The 19,893-nt window shown below is 36.9% G+C and overlaps 1 protein-coding gene across 1 annotated transcript in view; it reads right to left on the reverse strand.

Annotated features, from left to right (window-relative positions):
* The window catches only part of LOC129727465 (acyl-CoA synthetase short-chain family member 3, mitochondrial), a 279,456-nt gene that overhangs the window by 138,916 nt on the left and 120,647 nt on the right, over window positions 1-19,893 (reverse strand). The gene's annotated exons all lie outside the window — the stretch shown is intronic.

Consider the following 19,893-nt stretch of genomic DNA (forward strand, 5'->3'; position numbering starts at 1 on the left):
ACTCCAACGGATCCAATCAATATTGCGTATGACCTCACACGTTACATTGATTGGAAGTCCTATGAGAACATAATATCGCAAAGAATTGAGTCCCACGTGGAACTTCCTCCGGAGGAAGAATACGCGTTCCTTTCTGGCTTGATCATCGACGCCGCGACTCAAGCTCAGACGAAACCGATACCCGGGGTAACGATTAGACGGCGCCCTCCCTCCAAGTGGTAGGACAAAGAGTGCTCAGACCTGTACGCGCGGAGGGTCTCGGTGTATTTGGCCTTCCGAGAACAAGGCACTATCGATTTGCTCCGAAAGTACGATGTACTGGATAGACAAATGAAGAGCTTGATAAAAGCAAAAAAAAAAGCGGATACTGGCGGCGGTTTGTGAACGCGTTGTCGAGGGAAACAGCGATGAGCACTCTTTGGGATACCACTTGGCGCATGCGGAATCGTTACGTTTCGAATGAGTCCGAGGAGTATTCAGATCGCTGGATACTCGATTTCGCCAAAAAGGTCTGTCCGGGCTCTGTCCCCGAACAGAAGACCTTTCGCGACGCGTTTTTAGTAGCTATGGAAGAGCCCCCATTTTCGATGTTGGAATTTTCAATGGCTCTCCTCTCGTGCAACAATAAAGCTCCAGGGTTGGATAGAATTAAATTCAACTTGTTGAAGAATCTACCCGACTCTGCAAAAAGACGCTTGTTGAACTTGTTCAACAAGTTCCTTGAGCTAAACATTGTTCCGCACGACTGGAGGGAGGTAAAAGTCATTGCTATTCAAAAACGCGGAAAACCCGCCTCTGATAACAATTCTTATAGGCCGATTGCTATGCTCTCTTGCCTCCGGAAATTAATGGAGAAAATGATCCTCTTACGGTTAGACAAATGGGTCGAAACAAATGGTTTATATTCAGATACTCAATTTGCCTTTCACCGGGGCAAAGGAACGAACGATTGTCTAGCGTTGCTTTCTACCGAAATTCAACTCGCCTTTGCTCGAAAAGAGCAAATGGTTTCTGCATTCTTGAACATTAAGGGGGCTTTTGACTCTGTCTCTGTTGAAGTTTTAACCGAGAAACTTCATTCGCAGGGACTTTCACCAAATTTGAATAATTTTTTGCTCAATTTGTTGTCAGAAAAGCATCTGTATTCCTCACATGGTGATTCGACAACTTCCCGAATTAGTTACATGGGTCTTCCCCAGGGCTCATGTTAAAGCCCTCTCTTATATAATTTTTACGTCAATGACATCGATAAATGTCTTGCAAATTCATGCACGCTACGGCAACTTGCAGACGATAGCGTTGTATCCATTACTGGAAGCGAGGCTAACGATCTGCAAGGACCATTGCAAGATACCTTAGACAATTTGTCTGAATGGGCTCTTAAGCTGGGTATCGAATTCTCTCCGGAGAAAACTGAGCTGGTCGTTTTTTCTAGGAAGCATAACCCAGCTCAGCTGCAGCTCCCACTAACGGGTAAAACAATCACTCAGGTTTTAGTCGCTAAATATCTCGGGGTCTGGTTCGACTCTAAATGCACCTGGGCTTGCCATATAAGGTATCTGACACAAAAATGCCAACAGAGGATTAATTTTCTTCGTACGATTACCGGAACCTGGTGGGGAGCCCACCCAGGAGACCTTCTAAGGCTTTACCAAACAACGATATTGTCTGTAATTGAGTACGGGTGTTTCTGCTTCCGCTCCGCAGCAAACACACATTTGATCAAACTGGAACGAATACAATATCGTTGTTTGCGTATTGCCTTAGGTTGCATGCAGTCGACCCATACGATGAGTCTTGAAGTGCTAGCGGGTATTCTTCCGTTGGAACATCGTTTTTGGAATCTCTCTTACCGGTTGCTAATCCGATGCACAGTTATGAACCCATTAGTAATTGAAAATTTCGAGAGGTTGGTCGACCTTCAATCTCAATCCAGATTTATGACTTTATATTTTGACTACATGGCTCAAGATATTAATCCTTCTTCATACGATTCCTCCAATGTCGCACTTTTAGATACTTCTAATAATGCTATATTCTTCGACGTTACCTTAGCGTGGGTCCCTTCTCATTGTTCCATTCCGGGCAAAGAAAAGGCTGACGCTTTAGCTAAGGTGGGTGCTATTGATGGCGATATTTATGTAAGACCAATTGCTTATGATGAATTTTATAGCATTTTGCCTCAGAGAACACTCAACAGTTGGCAACCATCATGGAACTCAGATGAACTGGGACGGTGGCTACATTTCATTTTTTCTAAGGTATCGACGAAAGCATGGTTCAAGGGGTTGGATGTAGGTCGGGACTTCATTCGCGTGATGTCCAGACTTATGTCCAATCACTATACGTTAAACACGCATCTCTTTCGTATAGGGCTTGTAGACAGTAATCACTGCGTTTGTGGCGATGGCTACCATGACATCGAGCATGTTGTTTGGTCGTGTACCGAATACTGTGGTGTTAGGTCTGAGCTTATAGATTCCCTTCGGGCCCGAGGAAACCAACCGAACGTACCCGTTAGAGACATTCTGGGAAGCGGTGATTTCCAGTACATGACACAGCTAAATATATATCTCAAAAACCATCGTCTATTTTTCTATTTGATCCTATTTGTTTTGGAAAATTGTTTTAAAATACATTATTTGATTTGATTTATACGTAATTTATTGCTTACGCGCGGTAGAGCGAAACGCTCCCACGAAATATGGACAACATGCAGGTGGGATTATTCCTGGATGTTGGAACAATAGGGGAAGGGATTGTTATCTCCCCCCTCAGTTCTCCTCTATCTTCCCCTGTACCTAGTCCAGTACCGAAGGTCTCGGTACGGGTTAAAGCTTACCCAGATGCCGCTGGCGTTTCTTACGTTGTTTTTTTTTGCAGGCCTATTTAAAAGCCATTGTACATCCCTGCTAAGGATGTAGAAATCGACGGTGTGGTTACCGAAGAGAATCTCACTGTCGAAGACATTTTGCGTCACGGGGTTGGCTGATTTAAGAACCCCCTGATGCAAAGTGTAGAGGTACTGGATTGCAAGCAATTGCATTCAGTATCCTTCGAAGAAGGGAAGAAGAAATTCTTTCCTTCGGAGTCCTTTCGAGTGGAATTTGCCGGATCCGCACTGCCGAACTACATCCGTTTGGACAGGGTTCGTCTACCTGTACGCCTATTTGTGCTGCGGGTTATGCACTGCCAAAATTTCAAGCAGTTGGGTCATACAACCACCTACTGCTGCAACAAGGCACGCTGCAGCAAATGCGGAGGGAATCACGCCGAGACCGCTTGCAGTGAGGACACTGAAATGTGCCTTTGCTGCGGTGGCCCCCGGCATGGACTTTCGGAACGATCAAAGCGCTCTTTTGCAGAAAAGCTCAAGAGGGCTGAGCCACCCTCATCAGGAAACATATTTTCCTTTCTGCCAACCGATGACGGGACATCCGACGATCCCGGCGAAGGGTGTTCCTATGCCTTGCCAGTAGGATCTAGGAAGAGGAGAATGCTCAACTCTCCTAATCTTTCACGCAAAGGTCGTAAGATAACTCCTAGCGGAATGACCGATAAATCAACATACAAAGGAAGCGGTGAAGAAAAGCCGAAGCAAGTACCTCCCGGTTTTAATTTCAAATCAAACCAGGAGTATCCATTAATGATCTAGGAAGAGGAGAATGCTCAACTCTCCTAATCTTTCACGCAAAGGTCGTAAGATAACTCCTAGCGGAATGACCAATAAATCAACATACAAAGGAAGCGGTGAAGAAAAGCCGAAGCAAGTACCTCCCGGTTTTAATTTCAAATCAAACCAGGCGTATCCATTAATGATCTTCCAAATGTGCTTGATTTCTGTTCTAAACACCTTTTTGCAGATGATGTCCAAATTTATATTCGCGCAAACAACAATTCTAACTCTTCAAGGCTTTGCTTTTACCCCACTTTATCTATGGTGATTTCCTTCACACCAATGCCTTGAGTAGATCAATAGATAAGTTGCGTCTGGCATTGAATGCTTGTGTCCGGTATGTTTTCAACCTGTCGCGATATGCACATGTTTCACATTTGCATAAAAACCTATTAGGGTGCTCTTTCCATTATTTTTATAAATACAGATCATGCATTACATTGTTCAGAATTATTAAAACTAAAGTCCCAAATTATCTCTTCGAAAAGCTTGTACCATTACGGGGCACTCGTTCAAGAAATTTTAGATTATCTCAGCATAGTACCTCCTACTACAGCCAATCATACTTTGTCAGAAGCATTGTCTACTGGAATAGTTTGCCAAATTCCATCAAACTTCTCAACGCAAATTTATGCTTCAAGAGGGATCTCCTGTTGAACTTGCAGTAGACGAGTAGAGATAACTAAAGAGAACAATTAGTTTAGTTTAGTACAACATTAATAGTCAGAATCTAAATTCAACCACATTGTAACATTAAAAAAGATAAATGTCTTACGTTACATAAATGAAATAAAGAAATATAATAATAATAATAATAATAATCCACCGCTTCCCGGGGTACCGAAAGCCCCTCGTGCACCCATTTTTCGATCAGAGGATAAAAAAGAAACAGGGTTCATAAATTTCATTTCATAAATTTATCATCCCCAAATTCAATCTATTTTCACATTTGATAAGCACATGCAATTGTGATGCGTTTGCGCTCTGTGAGACTTTTCATAATTCAAAGACCAATCCAATTTCCACGATTTTAACATAATTCGTCGAGACCGAAACTCAAACGGTGGAGGGGTACTTTTAGGGATCAAAAAGTGCTATTCCTTTTTCAGAATCGACCTCCCCTCGATCTCGAATATTGATGTCGTTGCCATTCAAACGAATATGAATGGACGATACATTCGCCTTGCTTCGATATATATTCCTCCGTCTGTGCGGATTGAACAGATGCAACTTTCTGACATAGCAGAGTTGCTTCCCGCACCATTTTTGATTTTGGGAGATTTCAACTCTCACTGTTCGCAATGGGGGTCGCTATACGACGACAACCGATGTTCTGTGATTTGTAACTCGATCAATGACTTCAACATGACGCTTTTAAATACTGGGGAAGCGACACGTGTACCTAATCCTCCAGCACGTGAAAGCGTGCTTGACCCAGAGTTGCCGTTTCGAAATCTGTGTTTTGACGACAAAAATCTGCGAAAATCTGTGACCAGAGAAAAAAAAATCTGTGATCATATCTTGGGTATGATTATTTGTTTAAAAACAAAACGAGATTGATTGAAATGCTTTATATTAACATTAAATTTTCCTCCACTCGATTGAATTAACTATTTAGCTTTTAAAATTGCATTGGAACAGTCAACTTGTTCCTCAACGAAGTGTTTTTCAGGTTGGCATTGAGACCAGATAAGCTACGTATCAGAGAAAGTGGCCATGATTTAGTCAGAAGAAACTCTTCCATACGTTGGATACGGTAAACGTCATTATCGTAAATTCAATCATAATGAGGTGATTCAATCAGGTCACCTCTCTGCACACTTCATTGAGGTAACTAAGCAGCATATATCGCGAAAAACTAGCATTCCTATATGGAATCGATAAAAAGGCAAATGTCGGAGGTGTAAACGAATTCGAAATTTGCGAAAAGAATGACTCCGGATAGTCGAACTATTTTCTACGGATGGTTATTCGAGCTTCCGGAAAATCGTACCTTCGAATTAATGAGTTTGACCTGTAGAATAAATGTAGGTTATTTGTTATTTCCGGCATTTATGGGAAAAATCTGTGAAATTCTGTGATTTTCCAAAAATATCTGTCATCTGTGATCACAGATTCTGTGATTTGAAAAAGGAAAAAAATCTGTGATTTTACAGAAAAATCTGTGAAAATGGCAACTCTGGCTTGACCTATCCCTCTGCTCGACCTCACTAGCGTTAGATTGCCGGTGGAAACAGGGTCGCCACTCATTTTACATTTTCGAGTTCCCGCATTTTTCCCGACTTTTTCCCGCATGATTGCTAGAAATTCCCGATTGTCAGAAATGGTAACTAGATTATGTTCTATCGACGGCTGAACGTCAATTTTTGGACCCTAAATCGGAAGTAATAGCTCATATCATTTCTACCGAATTTGCACGGGACATTCTACACAAACAGTTGATTAGTTACATAAAATGCAACCTTTGCCTTCCCATGGTAGACAGGTTAAATACAAATTTTGCGGTTTTCTCAAATTTGCAAATCTTCCATTAAGCAGTCAATAATCGTGTTAGCTATTTTGTTTTTTATATTCATTATGTTTGTCTATCTGTCTCCTAAAAAATATGATATAAGCACCCTTTTTTTCAACGCATAACAACCTATGAGGGAAACAACAACAAACCAAACAGCACTTTTCGTACAAACTTTTTTTTTCGTTGTTCAAATCATCGGGAAAAGTCGTGGGAAGTTAAGGGTGAACATGAAACTACTTAACCTAAGAGTAATGAATATTTTGATTGAATTGATTATTTACGGAACAAAACTTGTGACATGGATTTGCGTTTTTTTTTCTCAAATTAAAGATATTATTTTCAAAAAGTACTGCGGTTTAACTGTATTTCGTTTATCACGCATTACATAGATTCTGAAAACTTCAGAAGTGCATTCACAACTTTTTCAGTATTTTGATTTGCTAGTTCATCAAAGTTGCATCTCTCTGGTTATCTGCCAACATCTTCAACTTGTTTGCATCCAGCGCTCAAAATGGCCAAGCTGATAAAAAAATGATATTAGGGGCCAAAATTCCAAAATAAGTGATTTCGAAACTTAAAAAATAACCTGGAAATCAGAAAAATGATCTTGAATTATTATTTTTCAAATTAAAAGGCTGCACGAACTGTCTTGCAGAAACCGTTGAAAAGGAAACAAATTTATTTTTAACTTCTTTTAAACTTTTCAAGAAAGAAAATGTTTCCCGAAATTTTCCCAAATCCTTATTAGGATTTTTTCTAAAGAATTTTCAGTTTTTGTTTCTCCATGATCATCAATAAAATATTTTTCTAAAATCAACTCTTTGAAATGTTTAATTTAAAATATTTTCAAAACTCAACTACTGCCAACAACTTCGCCGAAAACTCCACACCAATCAAACAAATTGTTCTGGTTTCGAAAAAAAAAACTCAGAAATTTTAACTTCTTCCATGTTCAAATAATCAACGTTGTAACATTTGGCAACTTAGAATTTAAAGCTTTTTGAGATATTCAATAATTTTTTTCAATTGAACTACTATCTAAAGCTTTGCCGGAAACATCACACCAATCAAGCTAATTATTTTGGCTCTTAAAATATTTAAAGTATTTTTGTTTATTGGCCACAGATTTAGCAGCGGTGCACAGGGCGATTGCAGGGCTAGCGCTACGATCCTGCAGACACTCGAGCAGACTCTCGAGCCGAGACACGAACCTACGACGGCTGACTAGTTAGGCCAGCATCGTACTTTAAGGCCAGTTACAATACAAAAAGCATGTAAAAAGTCGTAGGAAGAAACAAATAAAATAAATAAAATGTTTTCTTGAAAAATCTCGAAAACGATAATATTGTTTTCTAAGAGTATTCACATCAAAAATAGTTTTTTTACAATTAAATTGTTTAATTTACAGAAAAAACATGAGTTTGAAATATGTACAAAAATTAGTTTTTCAAAAAATTTCAAAATAATGTTTGCTTTATTTTGTGGCAAGTTTTAAATGTTTTTTTTTTTCAATTAACAGCTCCGCATAGCAAGTTCGTCCCAAACCCAAATTTTCACCAGCATTGAGTTTCTAAACAGTTTCGCTAGAGTTCGCCAAATATTTCTTCTAAAAGACTAGCTGAAATAAAAATCTAGCATGAGCATGAGCATGATTGGCCGCCCGCGGTTGCTACTCCGTTAATGCCAGATCAGCTGTAATTACACAGAGAACCAACAGATGATGCTTGGGACTAACGTGCATCTTCAATGTGTAAAAACTGATGACCTTAATCTTTATATCAGGCAATACCAGCGCCGGCCGTACCGAATGCAGGTCAATGAAAGAGTGCGTATGGGAATATGTTGACGTGATACTCGCTTTATTGGAAGCCGAGAACACCTCTGCACTTCCACGAGAAATCACTGGGATGTTGGAGAAAAGGCAAGGTATGCAGCAGGGTTCGTTTTGGTAAACGATGCACTGATTCCATATTAACAAATGTCGCGCCCGCGAGTTAATTATGATCACTGCGAAGGTCGTTACGCGGTCCTACCTCATTTAGTTTGATGATCACCGCAACAATAAAGCGCATACGAGAATACCGGCTCTATGGCCAAATTGGGACAAATTCGAATTGTCGGACATCTCCTCGTGAGGTGGCCTTCTTTATATCTAGAACTATTGCACGTTGTTGACCTATCCGTAGATAATATGACCTCATGGAAAATATCAACGCGGAGTCTCTAGGATTTTGGTCACCCGGACATTTGGCTTTTTGCCTAACCGATCGACTACCGACGTCTCTCGTATACTTTTCGACTGTTCTTAAAAGGCGATATGATCCCGCGAAAAAAAAAAACCTGACCAACATTAAAAAAGTCCTTTCTAAAAAAAGGTGTCATCGAATGTTTAAAAGGAATTAGTTAAAGTAAGAATAAATCGGCGGGACAAAGTTTGCCGAATCAACTAGAATACTGTAAAGTACCTAGTATATTACATACGAAGCAATTTTCCGCACACGATGTACCGCTATGAAACGTTTGAAAGGATTGATAGCATAATCCCGTAAACACCATGCGCGCTGTTCACACGGGTAACAAAAAGACAATATCCTTGAAGTTTCTGAAAATTCGATTTTATCATAGAGATCGGTAGGTACAAAATTCTATAATTTTTCGTGTAGAAAATATGCTAGTCTGTCGAAAGAGTGATCAATCAAAATCAATATTATCATTTACACTACGGCAACCGACGCAAGGAAAATGGTAACAACGCGACTATCGAGAAAATATTCCTAACAAATCAAAAAGTTGGCAACAGTCATGCATACAAAGCACAAAAATGAGATGAAAAACGTATAAGCACAAGTAACAATACAACAATTCTAATCCAATTAAAATGCCAAAGTAATCATTGTTTCATCCTTTTGAACCTGTGTCATTTTGAAAATTCCACATAATTACTAAAAATTTTGCATAAGGCAAAAATAAATATTCAAAAGCTAGAGAAGTCATAAATTGAGCAGAGTGGAAATGCATAGTAAAAAGTTATCAGAAAAATTTTAATTAAGAATTACAAAATGTTTCAAGTACAATTCAGTCGATAAATCTGCGCGCGATTATTTCCTAAATTACGTTCGATTATTTTTAAATCAATAAAATACAAGAAAAATGCTAACCAACCTAACCAACATACAAAGCGATCGGCTCTAATTAAATAACGATTGTGTCCAATCGTCATGGTAACATCTCTCTAATAAGAATGCAGTATGGTTAACGTATATGTGTTGCTTAGGAGGAACAACTAGGGATGGGCAAACGGCTCACGAGTCGTACATATGAACCGGTTCATTGAAAAAAAAAGCGACCGAGTTAACGGCTCACGTAAATGAAACGCAGTTTTTGATGATCACCAAAATTTATCGTAACTTAAGCCGGAGTTCATCCAAACATCACGATTAGGCAATATCACAAGCAAATTAGTGTTCGTAGTTGTGAATGACCGGTTCAGTGCCGCTCTTTGAAGTTTGCCCATCCCCAGAGACAATTACCACACAGCACAGCAATACACTTTTGCGATGGTGTAACCTCAAATGATTACATATACTTATGATTGGAAACCTAATAGATAATGTATTCCTGAAAAATATTATGAAAACATCAGCACTTAACTTTGATTTGGTGTCATCATGCCTGGCAAAATTCGTTGAACACCGGCGTCAACCACATGTATTCTGTGTAAGTTCCGTGTAAGTGATGCGCTGTTATTATACACACACATACTTATTCATTTATTTTCACTAGCGCAGAATTATCACATATTATTTGCTGCGATTTTCAATATTATCACTGGTTTCTCACTTTCAACTCACTACTCTATTGAAACATTTGTTTTGATAAGCACATTCAGAGCCGGACTTACGATTGTATGGGCCCGGGGCCCAGTCCCAAGTGGGGGCCCTAAAATATTTATTTTTCATACGAGTACGAGATTTACACCAGAGGTGCCAGATGTTTTTGAAAAGAAGTCTGCAACTTCTCGAAAACCGGAAACTTTTTCTTGATATAAAAAAAACCTACCGTAATTTGAAAAAATTACGATCCACAGGCAAAAATTTGCCCTCAAAAAAACTGTGCAAATATTAGGCGACCAAGACAGTAATCTACAGAAACTAGGAAAAAACCTACACACATCTGCAGGTCAATAAAATCTGCACACGAGCTCTGAAAATCTGCATTTTGCAAAGCACATCTGGTATCTCTGATTCGAACAAGTTAGCAATAGCAATGCATTTAAAACTTGTGGGTTATTTCTTTTCTCGGCTTTACATACCTAGCTACAAAAACGTGATGGAAATTGAGTTGATCAAAAAAAAATGGTTTTAGAGCCGTAGTGGCTTGGGCAATGTTGATCCATTAATTATTCTCCATTTTATAGAAGTTGCAGTTTCGTGATTAATCCACCAAACAGTGAGAAACAAATTTTACTTTTTTCATTTTTACATATAAAAATTCACTTTGTTTGGCAAAGTTATAGCACGTTCTATGAAAAACAGCTTTGTTAAAGACACCGTGCTTCTATCTGCCAGTTTTAATGGACTTTTGTGGAGTTTTCTACAGATTGCCACTAAAAATCAATTATATAACATTTAATCACAATTTTTCAATGTTCTACAATGTTGTCTGCTACATCTGAACAAATGATTTCATCACACAAAGTTTATTTTTATCTCTCATATTTCTTTCATTATTGACGATTTTTTTAAAATAATGCACTAATATACTAAGAAATATCATCAAAATCTGCAAATATCCGCAGACTAAACCATTTTTATATTAAAGTATAAGTAAAACATCATTCAACTCACATATAGGCATTTGTCTCTCGCTGCCTCCTGTGTAGATATATGTAAGTAAATGAGAGCTCTATTACATAAAAATTTTCAGTAGCTGATTAAATAAAAGCGATAAAAATAAACCTTTTTAGGTGACCTTATGTGTTTTATTATAGTAAACAACATTGAAAAATTTTAGAAAATCACTAAAAAAAGTTATATTAAAAATTAATTCTAAAGGGCATTCCAAAGAAAACATCACATTAGTTGATTTAAATTTGTAGATAGAAGTATGGTGTCTTCGACAAAGTTGTTTTTTATAAAATGTGATACAACTTCACTCAGCAAAGTGGATTTTTATATCCAAAAATGAGAAAAATAAAATTCGTTTCTCACTCTTAGGTAGATTAATCTCAAAATTTTAGTTTCCATGATATGGTGAATAATTACTGAAACAACTTTACTGAAGACACTGTGGCTCTAAAATCAATGTTTTGGGTCAAAATAATTTCGATCACGTTTTTGCAACTTAGGCAACAGCGTGCACTGGTTCGAATCAAACGGAGTGTTAATGAGTATCATTCCAAGAGAATCTTAGGTGAACTCTCATGGATGTGGTTGTGATATTGGCCCTCGCGAAAAAATAACACTAAAGAAAAGACTGAAAGTCATATCGACACGGTCTGTTCATATATTCTTGCTGTAAATCGAACTTTTGATTTAATCTCATTTTTGATAGAGAGAAAAATTGTTCTCGATTTGTGGGGGCCCCAAAAATGTGGGGGCCCCAAAAATGTGGGGGCCCGGGCCCCCCCTTGAATCCGGCTCTGTATATATATATATATATATATATATATATATATATATATATATATATATATATATATATATATATATATATATATATATATATATATATATATATATATATATATATATATCATGACCGCATTAGCCCCCAGGCTAGCGTGCGATATGGTTTATATATATATATATATATATATATATATATATATATATATATATATATATATATATATATATATATATATATATATATATATATATATATATATATATATATATATATATATATATATATATATATATATATATATATATATATATATATATATATATATATATATATATATATATATATATATATATATATATATATATATATATACAGAGCCGGATTTAAGGGGGGGCCCGGGCCCCGGGCCCCGGGCCCCGGGCCCCCACATTTTTGGGGCCCCGGGCCCCCACATTTTTTGGGCCCCCACAAATCGAGAACAATTTTTCTCTCTATCAAAAATGAGATTAAATCAAAAGTTCGATTTACAGCAAGAATATATGAACAGACCGTGTCGATATGACTTTCAGTCTTTTCTTTAGTGTTATTTTTTCGCGAGGGCCAATATCACAACCACATCCATGAGAGTTCACCTAAGATTCTCTTGGAATGATACTCATTAACACACCGTTTGATTCGAACCAGTGCACACTGTTGCCTAAGTTGCAAAAACGTGATCGAAATTATTTTGACCCAAAACATTGATTTTAGAGCCACAGTGTCTTCAGTAAAGTTGTTTCAGTAATTATTCACCATATCATGGAAACTAAAATTTTGAGATTAATCTACCTAAGAGTGAGAAACGAATTTTATTTTTCTCATTTTTGGATATAAAACTCCACTTTGCTGAGTGAAGTTGTATCACATTTTATAAAAAACAACTTTGTCGAAGACACCATACTTCTATCTACAAATTTAAATCAACTAATGTGATGTTTTCTTTGGAATGCCCTTTAGAATTAATTTTTAATATAACTTTTTTTAGTGATTTTCTAAAATTTTTCAATGTTGTTTACTATAATAAAACACATAAGGTCACCTAAAAAAAAAAAAAAAAAAAAAAAAAAAAAATATATATATATATATATATATATATATATATATATATATATATATATATATATATATATATATATATATATATATATATATATATATATATATATATATATATATATATATATATATATATATATATATATATATATATATATATATATATACGTGGCCGTCTGTGCACAATACACAGCCTGCGACACTGCTGTAAACGGCAGGCGGTAGCGCAGAGAATTCACTCCGGCTGCTGGATGTACAAACTATCGCAGCACCGGGACCGAAAACACAAGCAACACACGCGTCGTCGAACAATGCCTTTTGTTCTGAATCGTACGATAGATCTGTACGGAGCGCAGAAGCGAAGCAGAGAAGCGAATGGCTGGCTCTTGACTTGTTGCAATTATATATTGAAAATATACGTTGTATACAAGCCGCAGAATGTGGAGTTATTAAAAAAATTCTTGTAAATGATCTTAGTAACGGAATCATGAATTTACCATCCCGGTGGTGTCCAATAACTCAGATCAAGTTAAGTAATCTGTTTCAATGAATCAAAAAGTTTATTTTCAGCATACGAAATTCGTTATCCAGTCCTTCTTTGTCAGTTACTGTTACGAACTTGGGGAATTGTTGCATCAAATCATTTAAGTTTTCCAATTTCAAGAACGCTTTAGGATTAATTAATGCTACATTAACATTAAGAGCAACAGGTTTTTTCACAAAGTTTGGAAATCGCTGAATCGAATTCATCATTTGAAATTTATTTTAGTTCGACGGAATAGCAAAAAAGTCTGTAAATCTGTATTTTTGGCTATATTCTGTAATTTTGTAATACAGAATCACAATTTTGTTCAAACATTCGTTCTGGCAATACCTTGCCAGATCTACGTATTTATCCGTAGATCTACGGTAGAGATGGTCGGGTTTGTTTTTTTTTTTTCAAACCCGTACCCGATTTTTTTTTGGTTACAACCCGAACCTGAAACTGTGAAACCCGAACCGAGATTTTTATTGGGCTCGATTTTTTAAACCAATTCGAGGCTGCCTTGAAGCTTTTTTGAGCCTCAAATGACATTAAAATGTTAATGATTTTTACAGTTGCATGAAATTAGACATTATTATCTTATAAAGATGCTTATTTGATATAGTCGGGTTTCGGGTTTTCAAACCCAAACCGGAAATTTTCAAACCCGAACCCGACCCGAACCCGAAAAAAAAATTTCTACCAAACCCGAACCCAACACTTTCAAAATATTCCAAACACGAACCCGACCCGAGCCCGACGGGTACGGGTCGTGTTCGGGTTTCGGGTTTGGAAACCCAAAACCCTACCATCTCTAATCTACGGATTTGTTTCACTTCTAAGGATGTACAAATATATGGGAAATCCGTAGGAAAGAGGGGAAGTCCGTCCGTTCATAGAAATCCGTAGAATCTCCGGATTTCCACGAAATAGTTCTGTCACTCCAGACCAAACTGGTATACTTCTTGATTGATAGCCAAACCACAGAGAACAGACATTCATCTTATTTTCAAAACATGTGTAAAAACTTGAAACCGTCATTTAACCGTAAGTGGTAATGCTCCCGGAACTCGAAAAAATCATGTTTAAATAGAACATGTTTTGAATCGAAGTCCGTGCACAGTTTTTTGGCTGAATCAAAACCCGTACACTTTTGAATCGAAATCCGCTCACACGCGATATAGACAGGATCAAAATCCATACAGCAATGAATCACAAAAATAAGTACAAAAATAAACATCTTTTATTTATTATTTATTTAAATTTACGAATAAATATATTTAATTATTAATTGGTTCCTAATGTTTCACACGGTTTTCTAATTTTTTATATCAGCTGAAATAGTGCAATTTTCGTAGCGTTTCGTTGCGGCACCCCTTGTCGTATTAACCGGAACGCCGGATCCTCTCGAAGCTTCCCGGTACGACTTTCCCTTGCGCACCTCAGTCACAGCTCCTACGAAATTGTTTGCCGTATATTTATACTTGTTTTCTTCCATTATATGCTGAAAACAAGAAGAATGAATGCATGATACACACGCTGTACGGATTTCGATTTAAGCAATTAACAAGGATCATAATCCGTACGGCACAGTTTTTGTAGAATAAATACAATTTACACTATTTACCAGTCAATATACAGCTCGAAAATGACAAAGACTTACCTTTTCTATCAATTTCAAAAAGAATCACAGAGTAAAACACTTATATCCCACTTGAAAAACGTTTTTATATGAAGAATGTTTCCTTAGTAAATTCTCTAACGATACAACGAAATGACAACTGAAACCGATACACGATTGATTTTTCATTTTTAATATTTTTATCAGAGGGGATTCACTGCTGTCAAATTTCATATATGTGGGCGTTATCGCAGATCAGCTCTGGTCCATGAAGTTTGTTGGTCCGTGACGTTTGTAACTATGAACTATTTCATAATAGACACCAACCATTTACTGTGACATTCTGTATGATATTGAAAAAATATATGAAATGATAAAAAAAAATTGAAGAGGTTTTGCTTCATACACGACCGCAAGGTTAACGTAGAATTACGACAGACTGTTTTATGTCAATGTAAATCAATTTGATGGCTTGAAGCGGTAAATTTCAGTAATATAATTTGTTCAATTCTTTCTTACGCAAAGATTACGATAGACTATTTCGTATCAATATGTTCATAACCTTTATCCAATATCTAATGAAATTACTCTTTGAAAACAATAACAACTCTAAAAAGATTCATACTGGTAACTGGGGTCGAGTTATGGCCTGTGGATATCATATTAGGAGGTATTTTACCTTTTCAGGGTATTTTCCAAAATCTAGAAGCCATTATCTTTTCAAAAAGGCATCTGAGGTTAATTTCTGAACGATAATGAGGAAAAAATCACTACACAACACATTCATAAGTTTTCCGCGGTTTCTCGAGTTTTGATAAAAAAAACGTTCCAATTCTATAATATTTCACATCGATCAATTTCATAACCAAAAAGAACAAAAACCAAAACAAACACCATGTTGCCGAATATGTTGGTTACACGATGTTTGACAGATAGATCCCCCCTGATTTTTATTTCATGGCCTACTGGCGTATAGTTTTATTTAACAGAAGGCCAACAGCTCAACGGACATGTACATGTAATTATCATATGAGTTTTCATTTTTATAATGCTTGAAACTGACGAAAACATCAAGGTGTACGGATTTAGATACTGTACGGGTTTCGATCCAGCACGGTACTGGTACGCTTGGAGAATTCTGTTTTGAAGTTTGTTTTGATTTGGAAATTGATATTTGTTTACCTTGCCTTGCCTTAACAATTGCTAAACGGACTGGGCATTGATAAAAATTTGACATATGGTTGCCGTTACAATTCGCACAGCGAAAGTTTTTACTCTCTTTCACAGAACATGTGTCCTTTTTGTGAGAAGAGCCTCCACAAATGAAGCATTTTTGGTCCATGTTACAAGACTTTGAACCATGGCCATAACGTTGGCAAATACGGCATTGGGTGATATGCTTTTCACCTCCGCCAAACTTTCTATAAACTTCCCACTTTACACGCACGTTATATAAAGCATGTACTTTTTCAAAAAAATTCAAGTTATCAACCTCACTGCGGTTAAAATGAATTAAATAATTAACAAGTGAAATTCCAGTTCGCTGACTGTTTTCGCCTCGTGATTTTTGTTTCATAAGAATTACTTGGGTAGGGGCTATGCCAAGTAATTCTGTTAAAGTAAGATTGATCTCATCAACGGTTTGATCGTTGGTGAGACCTTTCAATACGATTCCGTACACCCGGTCCGATGTCGAACACCAAATCGTGTAGCAATGGAAGAAAAAGTATGGTTTTCACACGGGATTAGAAAGCGAACTTGATGAAATTACCGTATAGTAGAGTAGCCGTCACAAAATCACATATTCATCTGAACGAAAAAAAAAAACGGCTTTCCACAACATTGATACATGGTACATAAACAATGGCTTGTGTCTTTATCAATGGTTTTTATTATTATTTTTTTAGTTTTAAAACAAATATTAATATGTTTAAACTCTTTTGCACGAAACACACCCCTCTCCTCTGCATACCTGTTTTTTTCTCAAGTGTTAGCATTCCGTTATAATGTACAAACAAATCAGCCATGAAAACTGTACTGAAATCGGAAAAAAATCTGGATGAAACCTGGAAATCGAATTTTGAAATTGAGTGGCCACTAAAAACAATATCGCACGCTTAGCCTTGGGGCTAATAGCGGTCTCGATCAACTAGATTAGTTGAGAATATTCGTTATCGATATTGTTTTTGGCACATTTTGCATGTGTAGGATAAGTACAACGATACACCGTGCCCTAGTGCTAAGTCGGAGAAAATTTCCAGCTCGAAAAGATCCTCGACTCGATCGGGAATCGAACCCGATATCACAACCGTGTGGGATAGTTAGCCGACCGACAGCGCTAACCACAGAACCACGGGGGCCACTTAATTGAGTGGCCACTAGGGTTGGACAAAAAATAAATTCTAGCTCCCATGCAAATATAGTTCCAATGATCGATCAGAAAAGTTACACGGTTGATTTTGAAATGATGATTTGGAGCATTGGTTTCTGGGAGAAAACAGATCATCTACCTCATCTCTTCAAAGCGACTCGTTTGTTGTGTTTGTCTCTTCATACGCTCGTCGTAAGGAAAGAAAGGATAGCAACAGTTGAATATAATGTCGACTGAGTTACTCAGTCGACAGAATACTTAGTCTGAGTAACAGCAGAGGTGTAGTGCGATGAGAGGGAAAGTGTGGTGGGAGGGACTACTTAGGCTGCGGTTAAGTTGAGTGAGAGTAGGAGTGATAACTGTCATTTACTATGTTTTAACAGAAGAATCATGATCTTTCACCCAACGACTAAGGTTAATGGCTAGATGGTCAAATAAGAAAATAAATAAATAAATAGGGTATCGAACGACTTCGTCAGTGGTTTTCTTCGGCAGTATATCTGCAGCAATCTTATGCAAAAGGGCCGAAAAAATGCCGAAGAAAACCACCCACGAAGACGTTCGATACCCTAAATAAATAAATGCATACATACATTGTAATTGTTCGTTTGCTGAATTTTGTTCGAATAACTTCATATAACGGGTTGTGCACATCGAAAACACGTGTTGGGATATACACTCACAACCAGAAATATATCGTGAGAAGGAAGGCGAAGAGAGTGTGCCAATAACGATACTTTTTAATATTCGTATACTGACGGCATTGTCAGCGCATCTTAGACTTGATCTATATGTATTCAAAATCGAAGCGATTTTTCTCCATCGCTGGTTACCATTGTTATTTCCTCACTGAGCGGTAAAAGTTGATAAATAGTTTCAAGGAAAAATTTACGCGAATAATGAACCAATCACATACAAGCATGCCTAGCACAGACGACATGAATAGACACCAACCATTTACTGTGACATTCTGTATGATATTGAAAAAATATATGAAATGATAAAAAAAATTGAAGAGGTTTTGCTTCATACACGACCGCAAGGTTAACGTAGAATTACGACAGACTGTTTCATGTCAATGTAAATCAATTTGATGGCTTGAAGCGGTAAATTTCAGTAATATAATTTGTTCAATTCTTTCTTACGCAAAGATTACGATAGACTATTTCGTATCAATATGTTTATAACCTTTATCCAATATCTAATGAAATTACTCTTTGGAAACAATAACAACTCTAAAAAGATTCATACTGGTAACTGGGGTCGAGTTATGGCCTGTGGATATCATCTTGGTTCCGAAAATACTCATATTAGGAGGTATTTTACCTTTTCAGGGTATTTTCCAAAATCTAGAAGCCATTATCTTTTCAAAAAGGCATCTGAGGTTAATTTCTTACCTCTGGAAATCATAACAATCGAAATACCCATATTGGGTGGTATTCAGCCATTTTAGATCATCATCGCAACCTTAAAAATGGTGTCTGGGTCGATTTCCGGCCTTTGGATATCTTCCTGGTTTCTAAAATATACATATTGGATGCTATTGGTCCTTGTTTTCAGCTCTGCTTGGTCAAAATCTGCGTTCAAAACAAGGCTTATTACAAAAGTTCACATAAATGGACAACGTAATTCTAATTCCCTAACAAAAAAGGGCTTATTACACAGTTCAACAAAAATTTACTTTTTTTCTGCCTTGGCTTCTATGTATGATTTTTTCATGTATTTTGATGCAAAAACAAATTTCCCTGAGTTTGAACACATTTCTCCTTAAGGGACAACAATAGCGTCATATTAAATTTCTGAGAAATCGGAATTCTACGAAAACGGTTTTTGGCATGGTTTTAGTATATTTCACAAAGCGAAATAATATTGAGTATGTATAAGCATTTGGTAATGCCCTAATATATAAAAGTGGTAGTTATAATATGCCTTATATTGAGTAAAAAAGTCTCAGGAATCGATTGGTAGGTGTTTGATCCACATAACTACAGGCTCAACATCACCAAGTGTAAATGAAGTTCCTGTGAGTGTAATCAAATATATATCTAAAAAAATGAAGGAGAGGCTGAGAATTAAAATACGTGAATCACTGAACAAACGAAGTTATTGCATCTGTAATTACAGTTATTACAGTGTTTAGTCCAACGTCACCATTTCATACAACCCTAGGGCTGTATACCTTGTAGTATTTTTATTTCATTTCATCTTTGATATTCACTAAATATTCATGACCGGCATAATTTCGGAGGAGTAAATTCCTAAAAATACAACTTTGGGACCATCCATTAATGATGTCACGCGTTTAGGGGAGGGGGGAGGGGGTTTCAATTATTGTGACATTTTGTGACATATGGGGGAGGGGGGGTTAGCTTGAGTGTGACACCACATTTAAACTCAAAAAAACAAATAAATAAAAAAGTCACATACCTAACCACAGAGTTCAACTCAGAACTATTTATGA

Source organism: Wyeomyia smithii, chromosome 3 (genome assembly GCF_029784165.1).
Source record: "Wyeomyia smithii strain HCP4-BCI-WySm-NY-G18 chromosome 3, ASM2978416v1, whole genome shotgun sequence".
NCBI lineage: Eukaryota > Metazoa > Arthropoda > Insecta > Diptera > Culicidae > Wyeomyia > Wyeomyia smithii.